Raw genomic sequence first — 19,364 nt, forward strand, 5'->3', positions numbered from 1 at the left:
TAGTGTACTGATCATTACCTGAAAGTATCATCCAGTTTGGGTGAAAAAATATTTGCTGAGATTTCTGGAGATTCGTAATTTTTGGAAGCTTGGCAACCCCTTTCCATGAAAGTGTTTCTCGCCAGTCACTGCTTAGGGCTACATCAAGAGGAAACAAAACCTACAGATAGAACTTGAAACTACTTTACTGTGTCAAGTTTCAAGAAGCTAGCACAAACCGTGTTGGATTTAGAGTTCCAAATACATGTATCAATATAGGAGAAAACAGAGTGAAACCTAAAAATTCAAACTGTTACAAGAAATGAACGCTTCAACATAGAAGAACGACATTTGGGGAACCAAGTCGCCTTAGTGTACTGATCATTACCTGAAAGTATCATCCAGTTTGGGTGAAAAAATATTTGCTGAGATTTCTGGAGATTCGTAATTTTTGGAAGCTTGGCAACCCCTTTCCATGAAAGTGTTTCTCGCCAGTCACTGCTTAGGGCTACATCAAGAGGAAACAAAACCTACAGATAGAACTTGAAACTACTTTACTGTGTCAAGTTTCAAGAAGCTAGCACAAACCGTGTTGGATTTAGAGTTCCAAATACATCTATCAATATAGGAGAAAACAGAGTGAAACCTAAAAATTCAAAGTGTTACTGGAAATGAACGCTTCAACATAGAAGAACGACATTTGGGGAACCAAGTCGCCTTCGTGTACTGATCATTACCTGAAAGTATCATCCAGTTTGGGTGAAAAAATATTTGCTGAGATTTCTGGAGATTCGTAATTTTTGGAAGCTTGGCAACCCCTCTCCATGAAAGTGGTTCTCGCCAGTCACTGCTTAGGGCTACAGCAAGAGGAAACAAAACATAGAGATAGAACGTGAAACTATTTTACTGTATCAAGTTTCAAGAAGCTAGCACAAACCGTGTTGGATTTAGAGTTCCAAATACATCTATCAACATAGGAGAAAACAGAGTGAAACCTAAAAATTCAAACTGTTACTGCAAGTGAACGCTTCAAAATAGAAGAACGAACTTTGGGGAACCAAGTCGCCTTCGTGTACTGATCATTACCTGAAAGTATCATCCAGTTTGGGTGAAAAAATATTTGCTGAGATTTCTGGAGATTCGTAACTTTTGGAAGCTTGGCAACCTTTTTCCATGAAAGTGTTTCTCACCAGTCACTGCTTAGGGCTACATCAAGAGGAAACAGAATATAGAGATAGAACGTGAAACTACTTTACTTTGTCAAGTTTCATGAAGCTAGCACAAACCGTGTTGGATTTAGAGTTCCAAATACATCTATCAATATAGGAGAAAACATAGTGAAACCTAAAAATTCAAAGTGTTACTGGAAATGAACGCTTCAACATAGAAGAACGACATTTGGGGAACCAAGTCGCCTTCGTGTACTGATCATTACCTGAAAGTATCATCCAGTTTGGGTGAAAAAATATTTGCTGAGATTTCTGGAGATTCGTAATTTTTGGAAGCTTGGCAACCCCTCTCCATGAAAGTGTTTCTCGCCAGTCACTGCTTAGGGCTACAGCAAGAGGAAACAAAACATAGAGATAGAACATGAAACTACTTTACTGTATCAAGTTTCAAGAAGCTAGCACAAACCGTGTTGGATTTAGAGTTCCAAATACATGTATCAATATAGGAGAAAACAGAGTGAAACCTAAAAATTCAAACTGTTACAGGAAATGAACGCTTCAACATAGAAGAACGACATTTGGGGAACCAAGTCGCCTTAGTGTACTGATCATTACCTGAAAGTATCATCCAGTTTGGGTGAAAAAATATTTGCTGAGATTTCTGGAGATTCGTAATTTTTGGAAGCTTGGCAACCCCTTTCCATGAAAGTGTTTCTCGCCAGTCACTGCTTAGGGCTACATCAAGAGGAAACAAAACCTAGAGATAGAACGTGAAACTACTTTACTGTGTCAAGTTTCAAGAAGCTAGCACAAACCGTGTTGGATTTAGAGTTCCAAATACATGTATCAATATAGGAGAAAACACAGTGAAACCTAAAAATTCAAACTGTTACTGGAAATGAACGCTTCAACATAGAAGAACGAAATTTGGGGAACCAAGTCGCCTTAGTGTACTGATCATTACCTGAAAGTATCATCCAGTTTGGGTGAAAAAATATTTGCTGAGATTTCTGGAGATTCGTAATTTTTGGAAGCTTGGCAACCCCTCTCCATGAAAGTGGTTCTCGCCAGTCACTGCTTAGGGCTACATCAAGAGGAAACAAAACATAGAGATACAACGTGAAACTACTTTACTGTGTCAAGTTTCAAGAAGCTAGCACAAACCGTGTTGGATTTAGAGTTCCAAATACATGTATCAATATAGGAGAAAACAGAGTGAAACCTAAAAATTCAAACTGTTACTGGAAATGAACGCTTCAACATAGAAGAACGAAATTTGGGGAACCAAGTCGCCTTAGTGTACTGATCATTACCTGAAAGTATCATCCAGTTTGGGTGAAAAAATATTTGCTGAGATTTGTGGAGATTTGTAATTTTTGGAAGCTTGGCAACCCCTCTCCATGAAAGTGGTTCTCGCCAGTCACTGCTTAGGGCTACAGCAAGAGGAAACAAAACATAGAGATAGAACGTGAAACTACTTTACTGTGTCAAGTTTCAAGAAGCTAGCACAAACCGTGTTGGATTTAGAGTTCCAAATACATGTATCAATATAGGAGAAAACAGAGTGAAACCTAAAAATTCAAACTGTTACTGGAAATGAACGCTTCAACATAGAAGAACGAACTTTGGGGAACCAAGTTGCCTTAGTGTACTGATCATTACCTGAAAGTATCATCCAGTTTGGGTGAAAAAATATTTGCTGAGATTTCTAGAGATTCGTAATTTTTGGAAGCTTGGCAACCCCTTTCCATGAAAGTGTTTCTCGCCAGTCACTGCTTAGGGCTACATCAAGAGGAAACAGAACATAGAGATAGAACGTGAAAGTACTTTACTGTGTCAAGTTTCAAGAAGCTAGCACAAACCGTGTTGGATTTAGAGTTCCAAATACATCTATCAATATAGGAGAAAACAGAGTGAAACCTAAAAATTCAAACTGTTTCTGGAAATGAACGCTTCAACATAGAAGAACGACATTTGGGGAACCAAGTCGCCTTAGTGTACTGATCATTACCTGAAAGTATCATCCAGTTTGGGTGAAAAAATATTTGCTGAGATTTCTGGAGATTCGTAATTTTTGGAAGCTTGGCAACCCCTTTCCATGAAAGTGTTTCTCGCCAGTCACTGCTTAGGGCTACATCAAGAGGAAACAAAACATAGAGACAGAACGTGAAACTACTTTATGGTGTCAAGTTTCAAGAAGCTAGCACAAACCGTGTTGGATTTAGAGTTCCAAATACATGTATCAATATAGGAGAAAACAGAGTGAAACCTAAAAATTCAAACTGTTAGAGGAAATGAACGCTTCAACATAGAAGAACGACATTTGGGGAACCAAGTCGCCTTAGTGTACTGATCATTACCTGAAAGTATCATCCAGTTTGGGTGAAAAAATATTTGCTGAGATTTCTGGAGATTCGTAACTTTTGGAAGCTAGGCAACCTTTTTCCATGAAAGGGTTTCTCACCAGTCACTGCTTAGGGCTACATCGAGAGGAAACAGAATATAGAGATAGAACGTGAAACTACTTTACTTTGTCAAGTTTCATGAAGCTAGCACAAACCGTGTTGGATTTAGAGTTCCAAATACATCTATCAATATAGGAGAAAACAGAGTGATACCTAAAAATTCAAAGTGTTACTGGAAATCAACGCTTCAACATAGAAGAACGACATTTGGGGAACCAAGTCGTCTTCGTGTACTGATCATTACCTGAAAGTATCATCCAGTTTGGGTGAAAAAATATTTGCTGAGATTTCTGGAGATTCGTAATTTTTGGAAGCTTGGCAACCCCTCTCCATGAAAATTGTCCTCGCCAGTCACTGCTTAGGGCTACATCAAGAGGAAACAAAACATAGAGATAGAACGTGAAACTACTTTACTGTGTCAAGTTTCAAGAAGCTAGCACAAACCGTGTTGGATTTAGAGTTCCAAATACATGTATCAATATAGGAGAAAACAGAGTGAAACCTAAAAATTCAAACTGTTACTGGAAATGAACGCTTCAACATAGAAGAACGAAATTTGGGGAACCAAGTCGCCTTAGTGTACTGATCATTACCTGAAAGTATCATCCAGTTTGGGTGAAAAAATATTTGCTGAGATTTCTGGAGATTCGTAATTTTTGGAAGCTTGGCAACCCCTCTCCATGAAAGTGGTTCTCGCCAGTCACTGCTTAGGGCTACAGCAAGAGGAAACAAAACATAGAGATAGAACGTGAAACTACTTTACTGTGTCAAGTTTCAAGAAGCTAGCACAAACCGTGTTGGATTTAGAGTTCCAAATACATGTATCAATATAGGAGAAAACAGAGTGAAACCTAAAAATTCAAACTGTTACAGGAAATGAACGCTTCAACATAGAAGAACGACATTTGGGGAACCAAGTCGCCTTAGTGTACTGATCATTACCTGAAAGTATCATCCAGTTTGGGTGAAAAAATATTTGCTGAGATTTCTGGAGATTCGTAATTTTTGGAAGCTTGGCAACCCCTTTCCATGAAAGTGTTTCTCGCCAGTCACTGCTTAGGGCTACATCAATAGGAAACACAACATACAGATAGAACTTGAAACTACTTTACTGTGTCAAGTTTCAAGAAGCTAGCACAAACCGTGTTGGATTTAGAGTTCCAAATACATCTATCAATATAGGAGAAAACAGAGTGAAACCTAAAAATTCAAAGTGTTACTGGAAATGAACGCTTCAACATAGAAGAACGACATTTGGGGAACCAAGTCGCCTTCGTGTACTGATCATTACCTGAAAGTATCATCCAGTTTGGGTGAAAAAATATTTGCTGAGATTTCTGGAGATTCGTAATTTTTGGAAGCTTGGCAACCCCTCTCCATGAAAGTGGTTCTCGCCAGTCACTGCTTAGGGCTACAGCAAGAGGAAACAAAACATAGAGGTAGAACGTGAAACTATTTTACTGTATCAAGTTTCAAGAAGCTAGCACAAACCGTGTTGGATTTAGAGTTCCAAATACATCTATCAACATAGGAGAAAACAGAGTGAAACCTAAAAATTCAAACTGTTAGAGGAAATGAACGCTTCAACATAGAAGAACGACATTTGGGGAACCAAGTCGCCTTCGTGTACTGATCATTACCTGAAAGTATCATCCAGTTTGGGTGAAAAAATATTTGCTGAGATTTCTGGAGATTCGTAATTTTTGGAAGCTTGGCAACCCCTTTCCATGAAAGTGTTTCTCGCCAGTCACTGCTTAGGGCTACATCAAGAGGAAACAAAACATAGAGCTAGAACGTGAAACTACTTTACTGTGTCAAGTTTCAAGAAGCTAGCACAAACCGTATTGGATTTAGAGTTCCAAATACATGTATCAATATAGGAGAAAACAGAGTGAAACCTAAAAATTCAAACTGTTACAGGAAATGAACGCTTCAACAAAGAAGAACGACATTTGGGGAACCAAGTCGCCTTAGTGTACTGATCATTACCTGAAAGTATCATCCAGTTTGGGTGAAAAAAGATGTGCTGAGATTTCTGGAGATTCGTAACTTTTGGAAGCTTGGCAACCCCTTTCCATGAAAGTGTTTCTCGCCAGTCACTGCTTAGGGCTACATCAATAGGAAACACAACATACAGATAGAACTTGAAACTACTTTACTGTGTCAAGTTTCAAGAAGCTAGCACAAACCGTGTTGGATTTAGAGTTCCAAATACATCTATCAATATAGGAGAAAACAGAGTGAAACCTAAAAATTCAAAGTGTTACTGGAAATGAACGCTTCAACATAGAAGAACGAACTTTGGGGAACCAAGTCGCCTTAGTGTACTGATCATTACCTGAAAGTATCATCCAGTTTGGGTGAAAAAAGATTTGCTGAGATTTCTGGAGATTCGTAACTTTTGGAAGCTTGGCAACCCCTCTCCATGAAAGTGGTCCTCGCCAGTCACTGCTTAGGGCTACAGCAAGAGGAAACAAAACATAGAGATAGAACGTGAAACTACTTTACTGTGTCAAGTTTCAAGAAGCTAGCACAAACCGTGTTGGATTTAGAGTTCCAAATATATGTATCAATATAGGAGAAAACAGAGTGAAACCTAAAAATTCAAACTGTTACAGGAAATGAACGCTTCAACATAGAAGAACGACATTTGGGGAACCAAGTCGCCTTAGTGTACTGATCATTACCTGAAAGTATCATCCAGTTTGGGTGAAAAAATATTTGCTGAGATTTCTGGAGATTCGTAATTTTTGGAAGCTTGGCAACCCCTTTCCATGAAAGTGTTTCTCGCCAGTCACTGCTTAGGGCTACAGCAAGAGGAAACAAAACATAGAGATAGAACGTGAAACTACTTTACTGTGTCAAGTTTCAAGAAGCTAGCACAAACCGTGTTGGATTTAGAGTTCCAAATACATGTATCAATATAGGAGAAAACAGAGTGAAACCTAAAAATTCAAACTGTTACAGGAAATGAACGCTTCAACATAGAAGAACGACATTTGGGGAACCAAGTCGCCTTAGTGTACTGATCATTACCTGAAAGTATCATCCAGTTTGGGTGAAAAAATATTTGCTGAGATTTCTGGAGATTCGTAATTTTTGGAAGCTTGGCAACCCCTTTCCATGAAAGTGTTTCTCGCCAGTCACTGCTTAGGGCTACATCAAGAGGAAACAAAACATAGAGATAGAACTTGAAACTACTTTACTGTGTCAAGTTTCAAGAAGCTAGCACAAACCGTGTTGGATTTAGAGTTCCAAATACATCTATCAATATAGGAGAAAACAGAGTGAAACCTAAAAATTCAAACTGTTACTGGAAATGAACGCTTCAACATAGAAGAACGAACTTTGGGGAACCAAGTCGCCTTAGTGTACTGATCATTACCTGAAAGTATCATCCAGTTTGGGTGAAAAAATATTTGCTGAGATTTCTGGAGATTCGTAATTTTTGGAAGCTTGGCAACCCCTCTCCATGAAAGTGGTTCTCGCCAGTCACTGCTTAGGGCTACAGCAAGAGGAAACAAAACCTAGAGATAGAACGTGAAACTACTTTACTGTGTCAAGTTTCAAGAAGCTAGCACAAACCGTGTTGGATTTAGAGTTCCAAATACATGTGTCAATATAGGAGAAAACAGAGTGAAACCTAAAAATTCAAACTGTTACTGGAAATGAACGCTTCAACATAGAAGAACGAAATTTGGGGAACCAAGTCGCCTACGTGTACTGATCATTACCTGAAAGAATCATCCAGTTTGGGTGAAAAAATATTTGCTGAGATTTCTGGAGATTCGTAACTTTTGGAAGCTTGGCATCCCCTTTCCATGAAAGTGTTTCTCGCCAGTCACTGCTTAGGGCTACATCAAGAGGAAACAAAACCTAGAGATAGAACGTGAAAGTACTTTACTGTGTCAAGTTTCAAGAAGCTAGCACAAACCGTGTTGGATTTAGAGTTCCAAATACATGTATCAATATAGGAGAAAACAGAGTGAAACCTAAAAATTCAAACTGTTACAAGAAATGAACGCTTCAACATAGAAGAACGACATTTGGGGAACCAAGTCGCCTTAGTGTACTGATCATTACCTGAAAGTATCATCCAGTTTGGGTGAAAAAATATTTGCTGAGATTTCTGGAGATTCGTAATTTTTGGAAGCTTGGCAACCCCTTTCCATGAAAGTGTTTCTCGCCAGTCACTGCTTAGGGCTACATCAAGAGGAAACAAAACATAGAGATAGAACTTGAAACTACTTTACTGTGTCAAGTTTCAAGAAGCTAGCACAAACCGTGTTGGATTTATAGTTCCAAATACATCTATCAATATAGGAGAAAACAGAGTGAAACCTAAAAATTCAAACTGTTACTGGAAATGAACGCTTCAACATAGAAGAACGAACTTTGGGGAACCAAGTCGCCTTAGTGTACTGATCATTACCTGAAAGTATCATCCAGTTTGGGTGAAAAAATATTTGCTGAGATTTCTGGAGATTCGTAATTTTTGGAAGCTTGGCAACCCCTCTCCATGAAAGTGGTTCTCGCCAGTCACTGCTTAGGGCTACAGCAAGAGGAAACAAAACCTAGAGATAGAACGTGAAACTACTTTACTGTGTCAAGTTTCAAGAAGCTAGCACAAACCGTGTTGGATTTAGAGTTCCAAATACATGTATCAATATAGGAGAAAACAGAGTGAAACCTAAAAATTCAAACTGTTACTGGAAATGAACGCTTCAACATAGAAGAACGAAATTTGGGGAACCAAGTCGCCTACGTGTACTGATCATTACCTGAAAGTATCATCCAGTTTGGGTGAAAAAATATTTGCTGAGATTTCTGGAGATTCGTAACTTTTGGAAGCTTGGCATCCCCTTTCCATGAAAGTGTTTCTCGCCAGTCACTGCTTAGGGCTACATCAAGAGGAAACAAAACCTAGAGATAGAACGTGAAAGTACTTTACTGTGTCAAGTTTCAAGAAGCTAGCACAAACCGTGTTGGATTTAGAGTTCCAAATACATGTATCAATATAGGAGAAAACAGAGTGAAACCTAAAAATTCAAACTGTTACAAGAAATGAACGCTTCAACATAGAAGAACGACATTTGGGGAACCAAGTCGCCTTAGTGTACTGATCATTACCTGAAAGTATCATCCAGTTTGGGTGAAAAAATATTTGCTGAGATTTCTGGAGATTCGTAATTTTTGGAAGCTTGGCAACCCCTTTCCATGAAAGTGTTTCTCGCCAGTCACTGCTTAGGGCTACATCAAGAGGAAACAAAACATAGAGATAGAACTTGAAACTACTTTACTGTGTCAAGTTTCAAGAAGCTAGCACAAACCGTGTTGGATTTATAGTTCCAAATACATCTATCAATATAGGAGAAAACAGAGTGAAACCTAAAAATTCAAACTGTTACTGGAAATGAACGCTTCAACATAGAAGAACGAACTTTGGGGAACCAAGTCGCCTTAGTGTACTGATCATTAACTGAAAGTATCATCCAGTTTGGGTGAAAAAATATTTGCTGAGATTTCTGGAGATTCGTAATTTTTGGAAGCTTGGCAACCCCTCTCCATGAAAGTGGTTCTCGCCAGTCACTGCTTAGGGCTACAGCAAGAGGAAACAAAACCTAGAGATAGAACGTGAAACTACTTTACTGTGTCAAGTTTCAAGAAGCTAGCACAAACCGTGTTGGATTTAGAGTTCCAAATACATGTATCAATATAGGAGAAAACAGAGTGAAACCTAAAAATTCAAACTGTTACTGGAAATGAACGCTTCAACATATAAGAACGAAATTTGGGGAACCAAGTCGCCTACGTGTACTGATCATTACCTGAAAGTATCATCCAGTTTGGGTGAAAAAATATTTGCTGAGATTTCTTGAGATTCGTAACTTTTGTAAGCTTGGCATCCCCTTTCCATGAAAGTGTTTCTCGCCAGTCACTGCTTAGGGCTACATCAAGAGGAAACAAAACCTAGAGATAGAACGTGAAAGTACTTTACTGTGTCAAGTTTCAAGAAGCTAGCACAAACCGTGTTGGATTTAGAGTTCCAAATGCATGTATCAATATAGGAGAAAACAGAGTGAAACCTAAAAATTCAAACTGTTACTGGAAATGAACGCTTCAACATAGAAGAACGACATTTGGGGAACCAAGTCGCCTTAGTGTACTGATCATTACCTGAAAGTATCATCCAGTTTGGGTGAAAAAATATTTGCTGAGATTTCTGGAGATTCGTAATTTTTGGAAGCTTGGCAACCCCTTTCCATGAAAGTGTTTCTCGCCAGTCACTGCTTAGGGCTACATCAAGAGGAAACAAAACCTACAGATAGAACTTGAAACTACTTTACTGTGTCAAGTTTCAAGAAGCTAGCACAAACCGTGTTGGATTTAGAGTTCCAAATACATGTATCAATATAGGAGAAAACAGAGTGAAACCTAAAAATTCAAACTGTTACAAGAAATGAACGCTTCAACATAGAAGAACGACATTTGGGGAACCAAGTCGCCTTAGTGTACTGATCATTACCTGAAAGTATCATCCAGTTTGGGTGAAAAAATATTTGCTGAGATTTCTGGAGATTCGTAATTTTTGGAAGCTTGGCAACCCCTTTCCATGAAAGTGTTTCTCGCCAGTCACTGCTTAGGGCTACATCAAGAGGAAACAAAACCTACAGATAGAACTTGAAACTTCTTTACTGTGTCAAGTTTCAAGAAGCTAGCACAAACCGTGTTGGATTTAGAGTTCCAAATACATCTATCAATATAGGAGAAAACAGAGTGAAACCTAAAAATTCAAAGTGTTACTGGAAATGAACGCTTCAACATAGAAGAACGACATTTGGGGAACCAAGTCGCCTTCGTGTACTGATCATTACCTGAAAGTATCATCCAGTTTGGGTGAAAAAATATTTGCTGAGATTTCTGGAGATTCGTAATTTTTGGAAGCTTGGCAACCCCTCTCCATGAAAGTGGTTCTCGCCAGTCACTGCTTAGGGCTACAGCAAGAGGAAACAAAACATAGAGACAGAACGTGAAACTATTTTACTGTATCAAGTTTCAAGAAGCTAGCACAAACCGTGTTGGATTTAGAGTTCCAAATACATCTATCAACATAGGAGAAAACAGAGTGAAACCTAAAAATTCAAACTGTTACTGCAAATGAACGCTTCAAAATAGAAGAACGAACTTTGGGGAACCAAGTCGCCTTCGTGTACTGATCATTACCTGAAAGTATCATCCAGTTTGGGTGAAAAAATATTTGCTGAGATTTCTGGAGATTCGTAACTTTTGGAAGCTTGGCAACCTTTTTCCATGAAAGTGTTTCTCACCAGTCACTGCTTAGGGCTACATCAAGAGGAAACAGAATATAGAGATAGAACGTGAAACTACTTTACTTTGTCAAGTTTCATGAAGCTAGCACAAACCGTGTTGGATTTAGAGTTCCAAATACATCTATCAATATAGGAGAAAACATAGTGAAACCTAAAAATTCAAAGTGTTACTGGAAATGAACGCTTCAACATAGAAGAACGACATTTGGGGAACCAAGTCGCCTTCGTGTACTGATCATTACCTGAAAGTATCATCCAGTTTGGGTGAAAAAATATTTGCTGAGATTTCTGGATTTTCGTAATTTTTGGAAGCTTGGCAACCCCTCTCCATGAAAGTGGTTCTCGCCAGTCACTGCTTAGGGCTACAGCAAGAGGAAACAAAACATAGAGATAGAACATGAAACTACTTTACTGTATCAAGTTTCAAGAAGCTAGCACAAACCGTGTTGGATTTAGAGTTCCAAATACATGTATCAATATAGGAGAAAACAGAGTGAAACCTATAAATTCAAACTGTTACAGGAAATGAACGCTTCAACATAGAAGAACGACATTTGGGGAACCAAGTCGCCTTAGTGTACTGATCATTACCTGAAAGTATCATCCAGTTTGGGTGAAAAAATATTTGCTGAGATTTCTGGAGATTCGTAATTTTTGGAAGCTTGGCAACCCCTTTCCATGAAAGTGTTTCTCGCCAGTCACTGCTTAGGGCTACATCAAGAGGAAACAAAACCTAGAGATAGAACGTGAAACTACTTTACTGTGTCAAGTTTCAAGAAGCTAGCACAAACCGTGTTGGATTTAGAGTTCCAAATACATGTATCAATATAGGAGAAAACAGAGTGAAACCTAAAAATTCAAACTGTTACTGGAAATGAACGCTTCAACATAGAAGAACAAAATTTGGGGAACCAAGTCGCCTTAGTGTACTGATCATTACCTGAAAGTATCATCCAGTTTGGGTGAAAAAATATTTGCTGAGATTTCTGGAGATTCGTAATTTTTGGAAGCTTGGCAACCCCTCTCCATGAAAGTGGTTCTCGCCAGTCACTGCTTAGGGCTACATCAAGAGGAAACAGAATATAGAGATAGAACGTGAAACTACTTTACTTTGTCAAGTTTCATGAAGCTAGCACAAACCGTGTTGGATTTAGAGTTCCAAATACATGTATCAATATAGGAGAAAACAGAGTGAAACCTAAAAATTCAAACTGTTACTGGAAATGAACGCTTCAACATAGAAGAACGAACTTTGGGGAACCAAGTCGCCTTAGTGTACTGATCATTACCTGAAAGTATCATCCAGTTTGGGTGAAAAAATATTTGCTGAGATTTCTAGAGATTCGTAATTTTTGGAAGCTTGGCAACCCCTTTCCATGAAAGTGTTTCTCGCCAGTCACTGCTTAGGGCTACATCAAGAGGAAACAGAACATAGAGATAGAACGTGAAAGTACTTTACTGTGTCAAGTTTCAAGAAGCTAGCACAAACCGTGTTGGATTTAGAGTTCCAAATACATCTATCAATATAGGAGAAAACAGAGTGAAACCTAAAAATTCAAACTGTTTCTGGAAATGAACGCTTCAACATAGAAGAACGACATTTGGGGAACCAAGTCGCCTTAGTGTACTGATCATTACCTGAAAGTATCATCCAGTTTGGGTGAAAAAATATTTGCTGAGATTTCTGGAGATTCGTAATTTTTGGAAGCTTGGCAACCCCTTTCCATGAAAGTGTTTCTCGCCAGTCACTGCTTAGGGCTACATCAAGAGGAAACAAAACATAGAGACAGAACGTGAAACTACTTTATGGTGTCAAGTTTCAAGAAGCTAGCACAAACCGTGTTGGATTTAGAGTTCCAAATACATGTATCAATATAGGAGAAAACAGAGTGAAACCTAAAAATTCAAACTGTTAGAGGAAATGAACGCTTCAACATAGAAGAACGACATTTGGGGAACCAAGTCGCCTTAGTGTACTGATCATTACCTGAAAGTATCATCCAGTTTGGGTGAAAAAATATTTGCTGAGATTTCTGGAGATTCGTAACTTTTGGAAGCTTGGCAACCTTTTTCCATGAAAGTGTTTCTCACCAGTCACTGCTTAGGGCTACATCGAGAGGAAACAGAATATAGAGATAGAACGTGAAACTACTTTACTTTGTCAAGTTTCATGAAGCTAGCACAAACCGTGTTGGATTTAGAGTTCCAAATACATCTATCAATATAGGAGAAAACAGAGTGATACCTAAAAATTCAAAGTGTTACTGGAAATCAACGCTTCAACATAGAAGAACGACATTTGGGGAACCAAGTCGTCTTCGTGTACTGATCATTACCTGAAAGTATCATCCAGTTTGGGTGAAAAAATATTTGCTGAGATTTCTGGAGATTCGTAATTTTTGGAAGCTTGGCAACCCCTCTCCATGAAAATTGTCCTCGCCAGTCACTGCTTAGGGCTACATCAAGAGGAAACAAAACATAGAGATAGAACGTGAAACTACTTTACTGTGTCAAGTTTCAAGAAGCTAGCACAAACCGTGTTGGATTTAGAGTTCCAAATACATGTATCAATATAGGAGAAAACAGAGTGAAACCTAAAAATTCAAACTGTTACTGGAAATGAACGCTTCAACATAGAAGAACGAAATTTGGGGAACCAAGTCGCCTTAGTGTACTGATCATTACCTGAAAGTATCATCCAGTTTGGGTGAAAAAATATTTGCTGAGATTTCTGGAGATTCGTAATTTTTGGAAGCTTGGCAACCCCTCTCCATGAAAGTGGTTCTCGCCAGTCACTGCTTAGGGCTACAGCAAGAGGAAACAAAACATAGAGATAGAACGTGAAACTACTTTACTGTGTCAAGTTTCAAGAAGCTAGCACAAACCGTGTTGGATTTAGAGTTCCAAATACATGTATCAATATAGGAGAAAACAGAGTGAAACCTAAAAATTCAAACTGTTACAGGAAATGAACGCTTCAACATAGAAGAACGACATTTGGGGAACCAAGTCGCCTTAGTGTACTGATCATTACCTGAAAGTATCATCCAGTTTGGGTGAAAAAATATTTGCTGAGATTTCTGGAGATTCGTAATTTTTGGAAGCTTGGCAACCCCTTTCCATGAAAGTGTTTCTCGCCAGTCACTGCTTAGGGCTACATCAATAGGAAACACAACATACAGATAGAACTTGAAACTACTTTACTGTGTCAAGTTTCAAGAAGCTAGCACAAACCGTGTTGGATTTAGAGTTCCAAATACATCTATCAATATAGGAGAAAACAGAGTGAAACCTAAAAATTCAAAGTGTTACTGGAAATGAACGCTTCAACATAGAAGAACGACATTTGGGGAACCAAGTCGCCTTCGTGTACTGATCATTACCTGAAAGTATCATCCAGTTTGGGTGAAAAAATATTTGCTGAGATTTCTGGAGATTCGTAATTTTTGGAAGCTTGGCAACCCCTCTCCATGAAAGTGGTTCTCGCCAGTCACTGCTTAGGGCTACAGCAAGAGGAAACAAAACATAGAGATAGAACGTGAAACTATTTTACTGTATCAAGTTTCAAGAAGCTAGCACAAACCGTGTTGGATTTAGAGTTCCAAATACATCTATCAACATAGGAGAAAACAGAGTGAAACCTAAAAATTCAAACTGTTAGAGGAAATGAACGCTTCAACATAGAAGAACGACATTTGGGGAACCAAGTCGCCTTCGTGTACTGATCATTACCTGAAAGTATCATCCAGTTTGGGTGAAAAAATATTTGCTGAGATTTCTGGAGATTCGTAATTTTTGGAAGCTTGGCAACCCCTTTCCATGAAAGTGTTTCTCGCCAGTCACTGCTTAGGGCTACATCAAGAGGAAACAAAACATAGAGCTAGAACGTGAAACTACTTTACTGTGTCAAGTTTCAAGAAGCTAGCACAAACCGTATTGGATTTAGAGTTCCAAATACATGTATCAATATAGGAGAAAACAGAGTGAAACCTAAAAATTCAAACTGTTACAGGAAATGAACGCTTCAACAAAGAAGAACGACATTTGGGGAACCAAGTCGCCTTAGTGTACTGATCATTACCTGAAAGTATCATCCAGTTTGGGTGAAAAAAGATGTGCTGAGATTTCTGGAGATTCGTAACTTTTGGAAGCTTGGCAACCCCTCTCCATGAAAGTGGTCCTCGCCAGTCACTGCTTAGGGCTACAAAAGAGGAAACAAAACATAGAGATAGAACGTGAAACTACTTTACTGTGTCAAGTTTCAAGAAGCTAGCACAAACCGTGTTGGATTTAGAGTTCCAAATACATGTATCAATGTAGGAGAAAACAGAGTGAAACTAAAAATTCAAACTGTTACAGGAAATGAACGCTTCAACATAGAAGAACGACATTTGGGGAACCAAGTCGCCTTAGTGTACTGATCATTACCTGAAAGTATCATCCAGTTTGGGTGAAAAAATATTTGCTGAGATTTCTGGAGATTCGTAATTTTTGGAAGCTTGGCAACCCCTTTCCATGAAAGTGTTTCTCGCCAGTCACTGCTTAGGGCTACATCAAGAGGAAACAAAACATAGAGATAGAACTTGAAACTACTTACTGTGTCAAGTTTCAAGAAGCTAGCACAAACCGTGTTGGATTTAGAGTTCCAAATACATCTATCAATATAGGAGAAAACAGAGTGAAACCTAAAAATTCAAACTGTTACTGGAAATGAACGCTTCAACATAGAAGAACGAAATTTGGGGAACCAAGTCGCCTTAGTGTACTGATCATTACCTGAAAGTATCATCCAGTTTGGGTGAAAAAATATTTGCTGAGATTTCTGGAGATTCATAATTTTTGGAAGCTTGGCAACCCCTCTCCATGAAAGTGGTTCTCGCCAGTCACTGCTTAGGGCTACAGCAAGAGGAAACAAAACATAGAGATACAACGTGAAACTACTTTACTGTGTCAAGTTTCAAGAAGCTAGCACAAACCGTGTGGGATTTAGAGTTCCAAATACATGTATCAATATAGGAGAAATCAGAGTGAAACCTAAAAATTCAAACTGTTACAGGAAATGAACGCTTCAACATAGAAGAACGATATTTGGGGAACCAAGTCGCCTTAGTGTACTGATCATTACCTGAAAGTAACATCCAGTTTGGGTGAAAAAATATTTGCTGAGATTTCTGGAGATTCGTAACTTTTGGAAGCTTGGCAACCTTTTTCCATGAAAGTGTTTCTCACCAGTCACTGCTTAGGGCTACATCAAGAGGAAACAGAATATAGAGATAGAACGTGAAACTACTTTACTTTGTCAAGTTTCATGAAGCTAGCACAAACCGTGTTGGATTTAGAGTTCCAAATACATCTATCAATATAGGAGAAAACAGAGTGAAACCTAAAAATTCAAAGTGTTACTGGAAATGAACGCTTCAACATAGAAGAACGACATTTGGGGAACCAAGTCGCCTTCGTGTACTGATCATTACCTGAAAGTATCATCCAGTTTGGGTGAAAAAATATTTGCTGAGATTTCTGGAGATTCGTAATTTTTGGAAGCTTGGCAACCCCTCTCCATGAAAGTGGTTCTCGCCAGTCACTGCTTAGGGCTACAGCAAGAGGAAACAAAACATAGAGATAGAACATGAAACTACTTTACTGTATCAAGTTTCAAGAAGCTAGCACAAACCGTGTTGGATTTAGAGTTCCAAATACATGTATCAATATAGGAGAAAACAGAGTGAAACCTAAAAATTCAAACTGTTACAGGAAATGAACGCTTCAACATAGAAGAACGACATTTGGGGAACCAAGTCGCCTTAGTGTACTGATCATTACCTGAAAGTATCATCCAGTTTGGGTGAAAAAATATTTGCTGAGATTTCTGGAGATTCGTAATTTTTGGAAGCTTGGCAACCCCTTTCCATGAAAGTGTTTCTCGCCAGTCACTGCTTAGGGCTACATCAAGAGGAAACAAAACATAGAGATAGAACGTGAAACTACTTTACTGTGTCAAGATTCAAGAAGCTAGCACAAACTGTGTTGGATTTAGAGTTCCAAATACATCTATCAATATAGGAGAAAACAGAGTGAAACCTAAAAATTCAAACTGTTACTGGAAATGAACGCTTCAACATAGAAGAACGAAATTTGGGGAACCAAGTCGCCTTAGTGTACTGATCATTACCTGAAAGTATCATCCAGTTTGGGTGAAAAAATATTTGCTGAGATTTCTGGAGATTCGTAATTTTTGAAAGCTTGGCAACCCCTCTCCATGAAAGTGGTTCTCGCCAGTCACTGCTTAGAGCTACAGCAAGAGGAAACAAAACATAGAGATAGAACGTGAAACTACTTTACTGTATCAAGTTTCAAGAAGCTAGCACAAACCGTGTTGGATTTAGAGTTCCAAATACATGTATCAATATAGGAGAAAACAGAGTGAAACCTAAAAATTCAAACTGTTACTGGAAATGAACGCTTCAACATAGAAGAACGAAATTTGGGGAACCAAGTCGCCTTAGTGTACTGATCATTACCTGAAAGTATCATCCAGTTTGGGTGAAAAAATATTTGCTGAGATTTCTGGAGATTCGTAATTTTTGGAAGCTTGGCAACCCCTTTCCATGAAAGTGTTTCTCGCCAGTCACTGCTTAGGGCTACATCAAGAGGAAACAAAACCTAGAGATAGAACGTGAAACTACTTTACTGTGTCAAGTTTCAAGAAGCTAGCACAAACCGTGTTGGATTTAGAGTTCCAAATACATGTATCAATATAGGAGAAAACAGAGTGAAACCTAAAAATTCAAACTGTTACTGGAAATGAACGCTTCAACATAGAAGAACGAAATTTGGGGAACCAAGTCGCCTTAGTGTACTGATCATTACCTGAAAGTATCATCCAGTTTGGGTGAAAAAATATTTGCTGAGATTTCTGGAGATTCGTAATTTTTGGAAGCTTGGCAACCCCTCTCCATGAAAGTGGTTCTCGCCAGTCACTGCTTAGGGCTACATCAATAGGAAACAAAACATAGAGATACAACGTGAAACTACTTTACTGTGTCAAGTTTCAAGAAGCTAGCACAAACCGTGTTGGATTTAGAGTTCCAAATACATGTATCAATATAGGAGAAAACAGAGTGAAACCTAAAAATTCAAACTGTTACAGGAAATGAACGCTTCAACATAGAAGAACGATATTTGGGGAACCAAGTCGCCTTAGTGTACTGATCATTACCTGAAAGTATCATCCAGTTTGGGTGAAAAAATATTTGCTGAGATTTCTGGAGATTCGTAACTTTTGGAAGCTTGGCAACCTTTTTCCATGAAAGTGTTTCTCACCAGTCACTGCTTAGGGCTACATCAAGAGGAAACAGAATATAGAGATAGAACGTGAAACTACTTTACTTTGTCAAGTTTCATGAAGCTAGCACAAACCGTGTTGGATTTAGAGTTCCAAATACATCTATCAATATAGGAGAAAACAGAGTGAAACCTAAAAATTCAAAGTGTTACTGGAAATGAACGCTTCAACATAGAAGAACGACATTTGGGGAACCAAGTCGCCTTCGTGTACTGATCATTACCTGAAAGTATCATCCAGTTTGGGTGAAAAAATATTTGCTGAGATTTCTGGAGATTCGTAATTTTTGGAAGCTTGGCAACCCCTCTCCATGAAAGTGGTTCTCGCCAGTCACTGCTTAGGGCTACAGCAAGAGGAAACAAAACATAGAGATAGAACATGAAACTACTTTACTGTATCAAGTTTCAAGAAGCTAGCACAAACTGTGTTGGATTTAGAGTTCCAAATACATGTATCAATATAGGAGAAAACAGAGTGAAACCTAAAAATTCAAACTGTTACAGGAAATGAACGCTTCAACATAGAAGAACGACATTTGGGGAACCAAGTCGCCTTCGTGTACTGATCATTACCTGAAAGTATCATCCAGTTTGGGTGAAAAAATATTTGCTGAGATTTCTGGAGATTCGTAATTTTTGGAAGCTTGGCAACCCCTTTCCATGAAAGTGTTTCTCGCCAGTCACTGCTTAGGGCTACATCAAGAGGAAACAAAACATAGAGATAGAACGTGAAACTACTTTACTGTGTCAAGTTTCAAGAAGCTAGCACAAACCGTGTTGGATTTAGAGTTCCAAATACATGTATCAATATAGGAGAAAACAGAGTGAAACCTAAAAATTCAAACTGTTACTGGAAATGAACGCTTCAACATAGAAGAACGAAATTTGGGGAACCAAGTCGCCTTAGTGTACTGATCATTACCTGAAAGTATCATCCAGTTTGGGTGAAAAAATATTTGCTGAGATTTCTGGAGATTCGTAATTTTTGGAAGCTTGGCAACCCCTCTCCATGAAAGTGGTTCTCGCCAGTCACTGCTTAGGGCTACATCAAGAGGAAACAAAACATAGAGATACAA

Source organism: Spermophilus citellus (genome assembly GCF_964194105.1).
Source record: "Spermophilus citellus genome assembly, chromosome: 10".
NCBI lineage: Eukaryota > Metazoa > Chordata > Mammalia > Rodentia > Sciuridae > Spermophilus > Spermophilus citellus.